This window comes from Solanum pennellii, chromosome 11 (assembly GCF_001406875.1).
Source record: "Solanum pennellii chromosome 11, SPENNV200".
Classification (NCBI taxonomy): domain Eukaryota; kingdom Viridiplantae; phylum Streptophyta; class Magnoliopsida; order Solanales; family Solanaceae; genus Solanum; species Solanum pennellii.
Window position 1 is genome coordinate 4,929,057 of NC_028647.1, and position 7,085 is coordinate 4,936,141.

Consider the following 7,085-nt stretch of genomic DNA (forward strand, 5'->3'; position numbering starts at 1 on the left):
AAAAAAATAATAAAGATAACATGATTACATGAGAAAGTATAATATATAATATAGGAAAATGGAGAATCTGCTAATAGAAGATAAAAACATTACAAATTAAGTGATCCAAGAAGTGCCATCAACTTCTTGAGAGTGTGGAAAGATTATGAAGGTGTGAATATTAATGATGAGATAGTGGAGGTGTGGTATTAATACACATTATGACAAAATTACACCTAAAACTGATCAGATAGAGAAATGAAAAGTTTCTCTAATAAGTTTTCGTAATAACTTTATAATTAATTATTTTTACAACTATTCATTCTCCTACATTATTTTAACAATAAGTGAATCAACTTAATTAACAATTTAAGTATATTTAATATTTAATTAATTAATTAATTATTTTATAATATTTTAATTTAGTATAAGGCTAAAATGGTAATTCAACTTTTAAGTTTTGACCTTCATGCTTATAATAATATATGATTAATAGACATATTTTGAGACTTCTCATTTGTTTGGTTTTTTAATTTTAGCCATTTTGTATTTTTCTGCTCATTATTATTGTTATTTGTCATGTTATAGTATCATGCCTTCTTGATTTTGCTACGAACACGGATAGACGAGTTGTTGAGCCTAGGGCTAAATTACGAGGAGGCTCAATAATTAGACAACCTAACAATAGATTTGCTTGGGATTCAGATTGAGCGCGCACACTCAAATGAACACCTATATATTGAGAGGTGGTGATGGAAGGATCTAGTGGAGGGTATTTACTACTCTGCTCCAGAATGTTCCTTCAACTACACTTCGAGAACTATCCTTTCTAGAATATTTCTAGTCTTTTCTCTCAAGAACACTCATTCTAAATAGAGCTGTTAATATGGGCTACGTCTGTAAAGCCGGTCTGGCTTAGCTCGTGATTTAATAAGGTTGGGTTATGATTTCTGGAGCCCATTTGAGAAAAGAGCTTTTTAGCCCGGCCTGAATAAGTCTGTTGATTTGTGGGGCTTGAGAAATATCGGTAGGGTCGGTCCATAGGCCAATAAAAATTAATTAAAAAATATAATATAATATTAAAATTTAAAATTAAAGAGAGTACAAACTCAAAACAATAAGGTTAATATTTTTATTTAGATATTTATACTTTTACTTGATAAAGAACTGAATAAAAATTACAAAAATAATTTTATTTGTGGATTTGATTAAAAAGTAGTAACATTAACATCATGTAATATTGTTTTGTCGTTATTTATGATACTATTTTAAATTATAATTTATAATTTAATAATTCTAAATATAATATAATTTTTAAATAAAGTGGGCTGGCCCGACAAGATTGTAGTCAACGTACTTGTGGGTTGAGCCGGTCATTTTCTAGCCCACACCAAAAATGGGCTAGCCCGGCCTGGCCGGTAAAATGTCGAAGCCTGTATAGATTAGCTCGGATGGGATGGGCTAGCCCATATTGACAACTCTAATTCTAAAGATCTTCCTTCATTTCTTTATAACTCTTGAATATTCTAGATACTTCTCTGGCATGTCTTAGATATTAACTAAGCTGGCGATGAATTCTCGACATTTTCTAAAGTCTAAGCTTTTCATTCTTCAGTATTGTCTCTATGTTTAGTTACTAGTTATTTCAGTAGTTTCCATTGTAATCCAATAGTTTAAGTGTTGTTGTCATATGGTTTACCACCGATCACAAACTACTTGAGTACCTCATCCCCTTCTATTCTACCAACTCATTTTGTCTCTCTAGTTTGTAGGTGGTTGATCTTTTTTTTTCCTTGTTTGGTTAGTTTTTTGGCACATTAATTAAGTTATTCCCGTCAATTAATTATCGCAGAAAATCATTGTTGTGTAGTCACTGGTGTTTAGCCATGAGGAGCCTTGTTCCAACAAACTTGTTTCTATCTCTTAGAGTTGGAAGGATTGGATTATTCCAAGTCGGAACAGCCCTTATATTCCGAACAATACTAAACACCGTTATTTATTAACTCAATTCATTTTTACTAGCCTAATTCAACCCATTTAAAAGTTTGGCGGATATATAGATCAAGTTGATACATTAGTAAGAGTTGGGCTACTCATTGTTTAGCCTTTTTTGACTCAATTCTTTTCAACCAAAGTGATATTTGGGCTGATTAATGACATGTCTACATTGACTCGAATTTAATTTTGACCCTTTTAAATTCAACCTAATACGCTTATCTACCATTCCTAAACACATGCCCTTTTTATCGAAGATAAATTTAATCCAAGTTAAAAGGAGAAAAAACTTCGTTGAATATTTATTGACGTTTTATATTTGCAATAAATTGTTTTTTATACATATGCATGTATAATATACTATGATGTTCTTCTTGCCATGTTTACTATTAGCTGTATATTTGATGTGATAAATTGAAGGGAAAAAACAGTCATACCCAAAAAGAGAAAAAATTTATAAGTGGTTCATTATTTACTTTTATATCCTTATGTATTTACTATTAAGTCGTGTTTATTACTTGTTACCATTAAAGTATGTATATATTGTGATGAAATTAAATAGGAAGAAGTGCTTAAGTGAAAACACTATTCACTTATTCATTGATATTATCAGTATATTATGTATGTATATACTCTGATTGCATCAAGGAGAAAGAGTCATTATTCCAGTAAAGAGACTGCTTAATTACTCGAATTATCTCGTTGACCCCGCTGATTTTTATACCTAATCTCAGAACCAATAAATGCAGGACATGTGATTAAATTTGCAGTACATCACTTAACCTTGACTAATTAATGGTATACATTTTTACTGAATAAATCACTTTATTTTGGTATAAATATTTGCTATGAATATATTTTTTTTAAAAAAAAAAAACACAAATAATACAAAATTATTTGGTTCTTGATGATTAATTAAACCTCTTCGTTATTAATAAACATGTTAAGTTTCCTTATACAAAAAAGTATCAATGTATTTGAGCAAATTACAGAAATCACATATTTTAAGACAGAATTACAATATATTTCTTAAAAGTTTATAATTATAAAAATCCCTCAAAATGGATACAATAAAATAAGCACTGGTACATTAATCTAATGCGCGAGATACATTAATTTGATGCGCGAGATACACTAATCTGATGCGCGAGATACACCAATCTGATGTGCGAGATACACTAACCTGATGTGCAAGGTACATTTTATACATGATACACTAATCTGATGTGCGAAATACATTAATTTGATGTACGGGATACACTAAAGTGATGCGCGAGGTACATTTTATAAATAATACACTAATCTAATGCCTGAGATACATTAATGTGATGCGCGAGATATATTAATGTGATGCACGAAAATGAGGAATTTTAAAAATTTGTAAAACTTATGGAGAATAATGATAATAAGTAAATTAAAAGGTGGAATTTCCGTAATTAATCCATATTTTTTTAACCTTAATTACTATATAGAGGATTTTTTCCATTTGTTTAATATTACCAATTATCAATTCTCTTAATTTTAAGTAAAAAATTTCTCAAGTACAAGTATATTTTGACCAATTGAATATTTTCCGTTTGTACTTACCAATTAATGTTTGTAAATATAATTACCTTTTAAGTAATTAACCTGATTGAAAACTATAAATTCACCCCTCTTAGAGCAATATAAACGTAAACTAAATTTTTTTTTTTGTTCTAATTATAATTATTGTAGTTTCACTTGGAAGAATATAATTTTCGTTGACAATGAAGACCTTTTTCATGGATTTTCTTGCTTGTTTCATTCTCTGGTATATTTAATTTGCTTTCTTCGCCCTTTTGTTAATAATCGTGGTGTTTATGTCAATTTATATGCATCTCAATTAATTTTATTATGTTATAACCCACAACACTAAAATAGATAAGTGGTAACTTTAGTCGACGAGAATTTTAGTAGTTCAGTTGATTTAACTGTAGTGCTGTTCACCTCTCGTGATCAATTCGTCTCAACAAATTTTATAAATCCTAAGATTTTCAAGAGAATCGCGATTAATGATAGTCTTGTCAATAATCCTCTCCTTTACATATTCTAGTACTTTCAAATATAGTATGGATGTTAATTCAGCTACGTGCCATTAGATATGATTTTGTAGGATTTATTAACGTAGTACCAGTATATATTCATGCTCGAATAAGGATAGAGATAAATATAGATATTTTATATTATATAGTTGGTTTTAATTTTACCTCGAAATGAAGTGTAATTTTTTGATTAATTAAACTTCATGCTTGTCTACCTAAGTATGATAATATTGATGTTATCTTCTTTTTGGTATGATAATGAAATCATATTAACTCAATTAGACCACTAAGATTTTTGTGGCAATACAAAAATCAATTGCAAATAAGTATAATTATTTATTTTTTTTGCTTTTGTGTGAAAGCTCATATTTGTCTATTTATGGCCAAATATTTACATTTTCGATACTTATAAATAACGCAAATATTATGCTCGATTAAAAATAATCGATTCTTTTGGATCATTTATTGAATTTTTTTCTAAAATAGTCATTCTTTCAGTAAAGTCAAAAACAAAATAATATACGTGAAATTTATGTCGAAATCTCGTTGAAAAATATAAAAAATCACGAAAATCTCTTAGTTTGAGGTGTGCCTATGACACCATCTTTAAAAATATTTCATCGAATTTTATCAACAAACTCTACCAACTTCAATTATGTTTTTTTTTTACCTCAACATCATGTACTTATTTTATGAACTCAAATATTATTGAGAAAATGCACAAGTATCCCCTCAACATATGCTCGAAATTTTAGAGACACGTATATTATACTAAGGTCCTATTACCTCCTGAACTTATTTTATTAATAATTTTCTACTCTTTTTCGACCTACGTGACACTAGCTTGAAAAAAAAGTCAATCAACTTTTGGCCAACAAGACAATGCCACGTAGGTTGAAAAGGATAGAAAATTATTAATAAAATAAGTTCACAAAAGTAATAAGACCTTAATATAATATAAATATATCTCTGAAATTTCAAATTTAGGTTGAGGGAATAATTATGCATTATCTCAATATTATTCAAATTGTCATTCAGGAATTGAGGTACAGCTAGAATCATTGGTGGGACTACATTTAACGACATACAATTTTCTCTAAGTAAAATTTGTAAAAATAATTTATTTATGTTATAAAATCTAAGCTCATAAGAATATAATCATAAAGAGAAGAAGACAAGAGAAGTAGATGTAGGAGAAATTTCTTCTTATTCAAAAATGTATTATACAAAAGGTGAATGATATCTCTATTTATAGAGTTGAGATATCACCCAAAGGCCACCATCATAAATGCCCAATTAGTAGGTACATAGTTATCCAAATGGTTCTTATCACCTTGAAAACATGTATACATGAATACAATTAAGTCTTGAGTATATCTAAAGGACAATCCACACAATTCAATGGATTTATAACACTCCCCCTTGGATGTCCATAGATAATGTGCCTCGTTAAAACCTTACTAGGAAAAACCCTGTGGGAAAAATTCTAGTAAAGGAAAAAGAGTACACATATCTTTTGATACGCACTATTTGTTGCCTCATTAAAAACCTTGCCAGGAAAACCCAGTGGGAAAAAACCTCGGTCAAGGGAAAAAGAGTGCAACGCGTATTATACTCCCCCTGATTAAAACATCACTTAATTTCTTGTGATGATGTCTCCAATCTTCGTACATTGTGGTTGGTATATTCTTTTTCAAAGAAAAACCACACATTTCTTGAATATGGTGTGTCATTTATCTCAACCAGACGCACTTTTGACTTGCTTCATGGAGGACTTTTATTTCTGCATAGCAACATTTGCTTCATTGATCGCCAGGATATTATTGTGCCTCCACATGCAAACACATAGCGTGCTTGAGATAGAGCTTTATGCGGATCAGATAAATATTCTGCATCTGCGTAACCAATCAATTTTGTCTTGGATTCCTCGGAATAGAATAAACCCATAACTATGGTCCTTCGAGGATATTCAATCATGTGCTAAACACCATTTCAATGTCCTTTTATCGGGGAGAAACTGAATCTTGCCAGTAAATTTACTGCAAAACAAATATCTGGTCAAATATTGTTAGTAAGATGCACTAGTGCCCTGATTGCACCAAGATAGAGTTTCATCACCAAGAAACTCTTCATCCTTCTTTTGAGATCAAACTGAATCATCATTTATCTCAAGTGATCTCATAATCATTGGGGTACTCAATGAATGCGATTTATCCATATAAAATTGCATCAAAACTTTTCAGTGTATGTGCACTGTTAGACAAATATTTCATTTGTCAAATTATCAATCTGTAGGTCAAGACAAAATTTTGTCTTACCAAGACCTTTTCATAAAAATACAAGGACAATTAGGGTCATTCTTTTGTACCCTTTTTCTTCCTTGACTATTTCAATCCATATAAGGATTCTTGAAGCTTTATTGAAAAAGTTTCTTTCAAACTCTTATATGCTTCAGACACCTCGATTGTTTCAAGGATTTTCATATAACCTTCATTGTCTAGCTAGACATTACAATTATTCATTACATGCATTCAAGTTTTTCATATGTTGCCAGATCAAAACAAACCTCATTGCATCCACCAAAGGAGAAAACATCTCCAATAATGTCAGGATTTTTGCGATAAACCTTTATGCCCCAAGGCACAAACCGTATTTGATATCTTACGGTTATACTATCGCATAATAATTTATTTGTACCCCACTGACATTATACCTTGATTTATGGACTACTAGTCCAAAATGTCACTTTTCTAAGTGAAACAAAATATACTTGAATTGTGCATTTTACTTGGCCAACCATTTATCTGTCCACACTATATGACAGATTTGAATTCAAGATCCTCGTCACAATTTATATCATTGAGCGCTACCTCATATCAAAGATACCGTCGACGGTTATTTGATATCGATTCCAACAAGACATAACTTATCGAGATCTCTTCATTTTTCATTATTTCAGGTACCTGAACCTTTTTCAAGATTTTATGAAGTGTTATGTCAATGTGCTCTTTTATAGCACTTGCCTCATTATCATGACCATATTGATCA